The 10088-nt window shown below is 33.7% G+C and overlaps 1 long non-coding RNA gene across 1 annotated transcript; it reads left to right on the top strand.

Annotated features, from left to right (window-relative positions):
* Positions 1-7452: 7452 nt before the first annotated feature.
* On the top strand, positions 7453-9282 carry LOC138402872 (uncharacterized). The gene is made up of 2 exons (XR_011237207.1): positions 7453-8061; positions 8205-9282. It is a non-coding gene; the product is annotated as an uncharacterized lncRNA (long non-coding RNA).
* Positions 9283-10088: the final 806 nt, after the last annotated feature.

Raw genomic sequence — 10088 nt, 5'->3', positions numbered from 1 at the left:
ATGGGATTCGTATAGACTCTTTATTTTATTTATTTTAACTGCCTTATTGCGTATAGTAACAAATAGGATCAAGTGTGATGGTTGTATTCATACCAATATTGTATGTAGTATGTCTGTCTGTTACCTTTTCACGGCTTAACCGCTGAACCAATCAAGATGAATTGAATACAGGGATAGCTCACATCCTGGAGATGGACATAGGATATCAAATGTACATTTTTACAATGAACAGTTATTCATAATTCGAACTTACGAACTATAGGTATTACCTATATATAATACACATACATTTTAGTATCTCTGTGTCAACTGTCATGTTAAAAGTACGATTTTAATTCTTAATTTTTTTTTTTTTTAATTTAAAGGTAAATCCAAAAAATGTTAAGTAAGTACTAGTAGGAATTCTAAATTATTATGTATAATATGGTACATACATGGGGGATCTGTAATTTCGATATGACTGATAGAGCTAAAATGGCGAGTGAAATGTCAAAATGTACCTACGCACTATAGGTACCATATTACTGCGTACTGTTATCTATACATTTTTTTTTTCTTTCTATCAAAAAACACAATGAAACCTTCAGAAACGCGGTCATCATTTTTTTTTTTTTTTAAAGAATATTAGCCATGTTAAATGACTAATATTCCCCTTTCCTCTCCACTTAAGCGTCATGCTTGTGCTAGGAGTAGGTACGACAATAGTGCAACGGGCGGGGTTTGAACCGTCGACCTTTCGGTTTTCAGTCCACTCCTATACCGGTTGAGCTATTGAGGCTCTAAATCATTACAGCTCTCATTACAGTCTTTATGTATTAGTTTATTTTTAATAGAGTGTGTGCATGATTTTAATTAAACTTGAAGTTGAAACAGAACTAAATGGGAAATTTTAACTCTATTATGATATTATAGTATATTAAGTTTATGCTTTCAACAACAACAAAAAAAAACATATTTTTTTTAACAAAAATGACACTTTTTAGTTACATATGTGATGTCGATTAAGGGGAACCCGATGATATTGTTGAACGGCTACACATACTCTCGGTCGAGGTGTGGACAGGGATACAAGAAACGCTGGGAATGCTCGACCCACCATAGCAAAGGATGTATCGCTTCAGTGTATACCATTGAAAATGAAATTGTATCAACAAAACAAACTCACACGCATCCTCCGAAAGAACGGGTGATAAATTTGGTGTGAACTGTTTTCATTAATAAATATTTTGGAATGTGTTAAATTTATTTATTTTTTAAATTCAGATACAAGTTAAGCCCTTGACTGCAATCTCACCTCATGGTAAGTGACGATGCAGTCTAAGGTGGGAGCGGGCTAACCTGGAAGGAGTATGGCAGTTTTTATTAAACCCATACATCTTTGGTTTCTACACGGCATCGTACCGGAACGCTAAATCGCTTGGCGGCACGGCTTTGCCGGTAGGGTGGTAACTAGCCACGGCCGAGGCCTCCCACCAGACCAGACCAGAAATTTAGAAATTATAAAATTCCAAATCCCTGCCAGGAATCGAACCCGGGACCTCCCACTAATAAGACCACAGCGCTTACCACTGCGCCAGGGAGGTCGTCGATTTCTAATTAATAAAACCACCTCTACCTCTTTTACTACATACCACAACAAGCAAATTCGGCGAATTTTTGTCCTGAACGTTCACCTTCAACAGGAAACTTCAGATCAAGGTTGTAATTTCTGAGTCAACCTCGAACTCGAGCTCCAACCTGCGTGTGTGAGATTTTGTATAAAGAAGAGAAAGAAGTTAAGACAGTGGGCTTTAATAGTGATGATAAATTAAATCCAATGATTACTAATGAAAGTTATCATTTTATCAATTATTTGTCAGGTAAGGCCAAATACTAAGTAATTAAAGATCAAGCAAAGCATCTGCCGTATTATTTCAAAGTAAGAATCCTAATCATCTAAACAGGCTTCTATAATAATTAGAAGCTAACAACCTAGGGTTTACTTTGATCTCAATGTATAAAATAAATAGCACAAGAGGGTAGGTGATAAATACAGAAGTAAAACCAACCAAGTCGAATAATAATTGAATTGTATTGTTCAGCATTGATCTATTTATATTAAAATGAATCTACCACCCGTTTCGCTAAGGTGTTTAGTCATGGAGAAGAAAGGGCAAAGAAACTCCATAACACACATCTTTTAAAACATTAGAACGTTGAGTAAAGTAGTAGGTACATATTTGGTACACAGTTACAACAGGTAACCTATAAAAGGCAAATGATTACATTACATTATAATAAAATATAAGAATACTTAACTTCAGTAAGGTCCGCTGTGTTTGCTCTGGGCTGTCGATACAAGACTGTCCCCTCTCTGTCGAGGTAGGGTACTTTTATAACACTGCCATCGCAAACCAGGCGGATGTCGACTATCACATGCTCTTAATATTAATCATTATTTATTTTAGGTTTGTTGACAAAAGGTATGTCGACACACCCAATTTACAATAATAAAATCAGTAACATTGATGGTCTACGTATTAATAATTTACAATAATAATAAGCAACTTAAATTGACAGTTTACACAACATTATTATTTCACATAATAGCTATTGCCAACTGTATGTTGACAATAGCTTAGTATAATGTCACTCTTAGTACATTGACAGTATTTAATTTACGATGAATAATTAGTTATCAGTATTGACAATTCACATAATATTATTTATCGTATTGTCACATTCCTAAATATTAAATTAAACAACATACAAGAAAGATACTATTTAAATCATACCCTTTCCGTACATTGACATTGAATCCGGAAACGGAATAACGATTTTGTTTTAAATATCACAACAAATATTTATTTCGGACTCCCAAGTTTATGATTAGATGAATTTTAGCATAATAATTATGTATCCAATTTTATCGTAATATAACACGGCCATACTGACAAGTACTTCGCTCCCGAAGTACATAGGGAAATACGGAAGAAAAGAAAAAAAATCTAGCTAAGAGCTAAATAAAAAAAATAACTGTAAGCTAAAAAGATCTATAAGCTAAGGAAGATCTATAAGCTAAAAAGATCTATAAGCTACAGCTACCTAGTTTAACTGTCCCTAACTGGCTGCGCCCCATAATTTAATGTTTAAGTTTTTTTTTTTGTATAATTTTTTTTTTTTTTAAATATAGATAAAGCAATGGGTCTTGTACTAGACTCTTGCCCAGTAGAGGTCATTACTAGACCTCGCTACTTACTGGCACCGTCCGAACAAGCCGTCTAACATTACCAACCAATATTTTTTTTGATTGTTTGTTTTTTGTATTGGTACTAGTAATGATTAGTGCCAGCAGCCCTAACTAACTGGCCTAACTGCTACCAAGACATTACTGGAGTAGCACCAATAAGATGTATCACACCAATGGTGTAATACCAGCATTGTCAAGTCAAGCCATTTAACATTACTAACCACTCTTTTTTTTTTTTTTTTGCAGTGGGTCTAGTAATGATAATCGCCAGGCAGCCTAACTAACTGTCCTAACTGCTACCAGGACATTACTGGATTAGCACCAATAAGATGTATCACACCAATGGTGTAATACCAGCATTGTCAAGTCAAGCCATTTAACATTACTAACCACTCTTTTTTTTTTTTTTTTTGCAGTGGGTCTAGTAATGATAAGCGCCAGGCAGCCTAACTAACTGTCCTAACTGCTACCAGGACATTACTGGATTATCACCAGTAAGATGTATCACACCAGTGGTGTAATCAAGTCGAGCCATCTAACATTACTAGACCAACAAAATGATTACTTAGTACTAGCAATGATTAGCACCAGGCAGACCTCACTTACTTTGTCCCATTGTATGCCAAAAAAAAAATTTTTTTTTTTCTTTTTTTTTTTTTTCTTTTTTTTTTTCTCTGTTCTGCTTCTGTCATTTAGCATAAATTATTAGTAGGTTTTATTACAATTCGGCCATCTTGATAAGTACTTCGTTCCCGAAGTACATAGGAAAATAGAAAAATGCAGCCAGTGAACTTAAATGAACAGCGGCAACAAAAGTACCGACATAAAAAAAAATAAGATTGCTCCATTCACAAAACGATATTCAATGATTCAATGTCAATGTTACTGTCATAAAAACTAGGATAGACGTCAGACCGAAATTAGAGTAGAAGAGAATATGTTTTCTTTGTTGATTATGTCTTATAAACAAGTGTAGTGTATGTACATCAAACCAACTCAAAACAAGAATAAATTGATAACACGTAACGTAGGTATTTATAAAATTAAAATGTTCTGATAGCATTACTAAACAGAAAAAAAACTTGAGCAGGTAATCTGCCTTACGTTGCTAAAAAAGTAATTTAGCTAAATAATAAAAGTTACTTGAATGGACCATCTCTTTTGTGTTGTTTTAAGAGAAGAAAAATGGTTGAGTTATTTTAAGAAGCAAAATAAATAAATAAATATAGTTTATGTTTAAGTAACATAAATCAGAATAAGGTAATTTCTTCAAGTTTCGAGTTGTAAGTACGATGCAATTTCTCAAAAGCAAACCTACTGATTTGATTAGTATTATTGTTTCGGTATATCATAACTTTCTAAATGATTTCACATTTACATATACTTTATCAAAAACCGTTCGGCTAATCTGACCTCCAACTAGACTTATTCTTATCTAAATAAATTATACCACAACACGTGGTTTATCTAACTAATTAAAAATCTTCTCTGATTCACCTCACAGAAACTTTTTTCATATAAACTATACCACAAAATCGTGGTTTTAAATTTACACTTTTCTTCACACACAACGCACAAAATTGTACTTAGCTTGCTCAACGATGCGACGTTTCAACCGGCGATGCCACACCAGCACGAAGTGCTGCTGACAACAGAGTTGCCCCTCGCTTTGGGATCATCGGGCACCAACATCAAGTGCCACCGACGACAGGCGGTAGCCTGTCGCTTCGAGGAGAAGCCGTATCCACGATTGCTGAAATCATTTGAAAAGTATTAGTATTTTGATCAGGCAAAGCCATATCGTATCCCACTTCTGATGTGAGATTTTGTATAAAGAAGAGAAAGAAGTTAAGACAGTGGGCTTTAATAGTGATGATAAATTAAATCCAATGATTACTAATGAAAGTTATCATTTTATCAATTATTTGTCAGGTAAGGCCAAATACTAAGTAATTAAAGATCAAGCAAAGCATCTGCCGTATTATTTCAAAGTAAGAATCCTAATCATCTAAACAGGCTTCTATAATAATTAGAAGCTAACAACCTAGGGTTTACTTTGATCTCAATGTATAAAATAAATAGCACAAGAGGGTAGGTGATAAATACAGAAGTAAAACCAACCAAGTCGAATAATAATTGAATTGTATTGTTCAGCATTGATCTATTTATATTAAAATGAATCTACCACCCGTTTCGCTAAGGTGTTTAGTCATGGAGAAGAAAGGGCAAAGAAACTCCATAACACACATCTTTTAAAACATTAGAACGTTGAGTAAAGTAGTAGGTACATATTTGGTACACAGTTACAACAGGTAACCTATAAAAGGCAAATGATTACATTACATTATAATAAAATATAAGAATACTTAACTTCAGTAAGGTCCGCTGTGTTTGCTCTGGGCTGTCGATACAAGACTGTCCCCTCTCTGTCGAGGTAGGGTACTTTTATAACACTGCCATCGCAAACCAGGCGGATGTCGACTATCACATGATCTTAATATTAATCATTATTTATTTTAGGTTTGTTGACAAAAGGTATGTCGACACACCCAATTTACAATAATAAAATCAGTAACATTGATGGTCTACGTATTAATAATTTACAATAATAATAAGCAACTTAAATTGACAGTTTACACAACATTATTATTTCACATAATAGCTATTGCCAACTGTATGTTGACAATAGCTTAGTATAATGTCACTCTTAGTACATTGACAGTATTTAATTTACGATGAATAATTAGTTATCAGTATTGACAATTCACATAATATTATTTATCGTATTGTCACATTCCTAAATATTAAATTAAACAACATACAAGAAAGATACTATTTAAATCATACCCTTTCCGTACATTGACATTGAATCCGGAAACGGAATAACGATTTTGTTTTAAATATCACAACAAATATTTATTTCGGACTCCCAAGTTTATGATTAGATGAATTTTAGCATAATAATTATGTATCCAATTTTATCGTAATATAACACGTGCACTGAAGCGCGGGGATTCGTTCAGGACCTGATCAACTGTTTGCTTGGTGTCTGAGGAGCAGAAGCTACCGGGTGTCTGTCTGTCTGTCCGTCTGTCTGTCTGTCTGCTAGCCTTCCACGGCCCATCTGTTCAACCGATTTTAACGAAATTTGGTACAGATATAGCTTGCATTCCGGGAAAGGACATAGGCTACTATTTATCCCGGAAAATCAAAGAGTTCCCACGGGATTTTTAAAAACCTAACGCGGACGAAGTCGCGGGCATCATCTAATACTTAATATAAACGTACAAACTATGTCTTATAAAAATTATACTTTGTAGTTGAATTTGTGCTGTCGAGGAAGCAAAAGCCAATGATATTGTTAAACGGATACACGTATTCCTTGTCGATGTCTTGGAGGAGTCATAAGCAACGCTGGCAATGCTCGAGCCATCATAGCAAAGGATGTAACGCAACAGTGCATACCATTGAAAATAAAATAGTATCATTAAGGGAACACCACACGCATGCACCAAAACAAAATGGCTGAAAGCTGTAAAAAGTAATGATGATTAATTAACATTTTTAAATAATTGAATCCCTTTTAATAAAACCACCTCTAACTAAACACTTCCTAATATTATCACAACAAAGTTTAACAGTTGACCTTTTTTAACAAACTTTGAATTCGAATGGGTAGAGAAAGGAGAAGTAACAGTGTCAATTATTGATTAATAAACATTTTTAAATGATTCAATTCTTCTTAATAAATCCACCTCTAAAAACTATTCATGCAACTACAAGTTTTAGGAGTTTGTTTAAGTATTTTGAAGTCAGACGGCCGCACAAAGCAATGATCCAGCGTCTGATTTCAACTTATGTATACAAATAAAATTTGATAAATGTAGTCAAAGTCGACGATAAAAGCTTATCAACCCTCTAACAAATAAACCTGGAATAGCGGTGGAATAATTATACTCTGTTTTGTCTTTTGCCTTCAAATGTCAAATTACTGATGACAGAGAAAGACAAAACAGAGTATAACTATTCCACCGCTATTCCAGGTTTATTTGTTAGAGGGTTAGACTTCATCCATGTGAGATTTGGGTCAATTCCCTTCATCAAGTATCTTAATTTCTTGAATTAAACCAAGGCCAGTCCAGTGGCTTTTTAGTAATATAATATGTTGAATAAATAAACAGACTATTACAAATTGTTTCATAAAAAAATTCCTTTCCAGTTAAATTTGTGCTGTCAAAGAAGAAAAAGCCGATGATTTTGTTGAATGGCTACACTTACTCCTCGATGTCTGGAAACAGTAAGATGAAACGCTGGCAATGCTCTACCCACCATAACAAGGGGTGTCATGCCTCGGTACATACCATTGAAGAGAAAATCATATTGCAGAATGAATCGCACACTCATCCACCCAATCCAACCAAAAAATAGGTTTAACCTTCCATTGATCCATAACAAAAGTATTGATTAATAACAAAAGTTTTGATTACGGACAAAAGTGAATTAAAACACAAATGTGAATTATTTCTTCTTTATATTAATCTTTATTATAAGTAATACGAACTTCTTCTTTGATGACTCTCGATAATGTCGGGATAGTTCTATAATGCGTACAAAATGAGTTTTCACACGCCATTTTAACTTTATGTGTCAAAGCCAAAGTACGATTTCAGTCCTTATTTTAAAAGTAAACTGTACTTTTCACATAACAGTTAACATATAAAGTTAAAATGGTGCATGAGAACTCATTTTGTACGGTTTATACTCGTGTCGATTAATAACAAAAGTTTTGTGTATAGACAAAAGTGTTGGTAACACAGAAGTATATGTTATTAGTCTTTATTATAAGTAATACAAATTTCTTTTTGATGACTCTTGATAATGTCGGTATAGTCACTGATTTCTTGTTGATTAATAACAAAAGTTTTGTTTATGGCCAAAAGTGTTAGTTAAAAACATAAGCGTGAATTATTATTAGTCTTTATTATAAGTAATACAAATTTCTTCTTTGATGACTCTTGATAATGTCGGGATGGTTACTGATTTCTTGTTGATTAATAACAAAAGATTTGTGTATGGCCAAAAGTGTTAGTTAAAAACATAAGCGTGAATTATTATTAGTCGTTATTATAAGTAATACAAATTTCTTTTTTGATGACTCTCGATAATGTCGGGATAGTCACTGATCTCTTGTTGATTAATAACAAAAGTTTTGTTTATGGCCAAAAGTGTTAGTTAAAAACATAAGCGTGAATTATTATTAGTCTTTATTATAAGTAATACAAATTTCTTCTTTGATGACTCTCGATAATGTCGGGATGGTTACTGATTTCTTGTTGATTAATAACAAAAGATTTGTGTATGGCCAAAAGTGTTAGTTAAAAACATAAGCGTGAATTATTATTAGTCGTTATTATAAGTAATACAAATTTCTTCTTTGATGACTCTCGATAATGTTGGGATGGTTACTGATTTCTTGTTGATTAATAACAAAAGTTTTGTTTATGGCCAAAAGTGTTAGTTAAAAACATACATAAGTGTGAATTATTATTAGCCTTTATTATAAGTAATACAAATTTCTTCTTTGATGACTCTCGATAATGTCGGGATGGTTACTGATTTCTTATTGATTTATAACATAAGTTTTGTTTATGGCCAAAAGTGTTAGTTAAAAACATAAGCGTGAATTATTATTAGTCGTTATTATAAGTAATACAAATTTCTTCTTTGATGACTCTCGATAATGTTGGGATGGTTACTGATTTCTTGTTGATTAATAACAAAAGTTTGGTTTATGGCCAAAAGTGTTAGTTAAAAACATACATAAGTGTGAATTATTATTAGTCTTTATTATAAGTAATACGAATTTCTTCTCTGATAACTCTCGATAATGTTGGGATGATCTACTCCTGTTGATTAATAACAAAAGTATAGGTTAAAAACAAAAGTGTTGATTAATAACCTTATTTTATGATTCTAAATAATATCTGGATTTTTGATTTATTTGGATATGTAAAACATCTTTGTAATTCAAAAATAAATATTGATTAATGATAGTAATGACTCTTTTATGACGAGACTAGCTTATGCTCGCGACTTCGTCCGCGTGGACTAAACAAATTTCAAATCCCTATTTCACCCCCTTAGGGGTTATATTTGCAATAATCCTTCTTTAGTGGATGCCTACGTCCTAATAGAATCTATCTGCATGAAAAATTTCAGCCCGATCCGTCCAGTAGTTTGAGCTGTGCGTTGATAGATCAGTCAATCAGTCAGTCAGTCAGTCACATTTTCCTTTTATATATTTAAGGTACATATTATGTAAACAAAAAATATTTTTTTTCTAGTTGAACACTTGAAGTCGCGAAAAGGAAGACCTTTAATTAGGATATATGGTTATAACTACGCCCTCCAGGGCGTCTCAGACGGCGGCCGCAAGACTCGATGGAAATGTTCTACCCACCACAATCGAGGCTGCCTAGCCATCATACACATGATTGCTGATAAAATAGTTTTTGTCAGGGAACCTCATACTCATCCACCTACCAACACTAAATAAACTATAGGAAAAGTTCAGACAACGTCTTTGTTAAAGTAAAGTGCTACTTATTTTTTTAATCCCCTTGTTTGTTCAGTCTCAACCGCTTTACTCACGTGTTTAGTCGACGTTAGCCCGACTAGTCTTGAACCCATTCGGGGTCCTTTTTCACAGCCACCTTCACAGCGGGCCGTGCGCCCGCGCCGCGGCCCGCACGGCCCACTGTGAAGGTGGCTGAGGTGGGCTCCTACATGTATTATGGAAATCACTCACGATACTTTAAACGCTAAATCATTTATTCTATTGCAGATTTCCACTACATAA

Source organism: Maniola hyperantus, chromosome 10 (genome assembly GCF_902806685.2).
Source record: "Maniola hyperantus chromosome 10, iAphHyp1.2, whole genome shotgun sequence".
Classification (NCBI taxonomy): Eukaryota; Metazoa; Arthropoda; class Insecta; order Lepidoptera; family Nymphalidae; genus Maniola; species Maniola hyperantus.
This window is presented reverse-complemented; position numbering and strand designations above follow the sequence as displayed.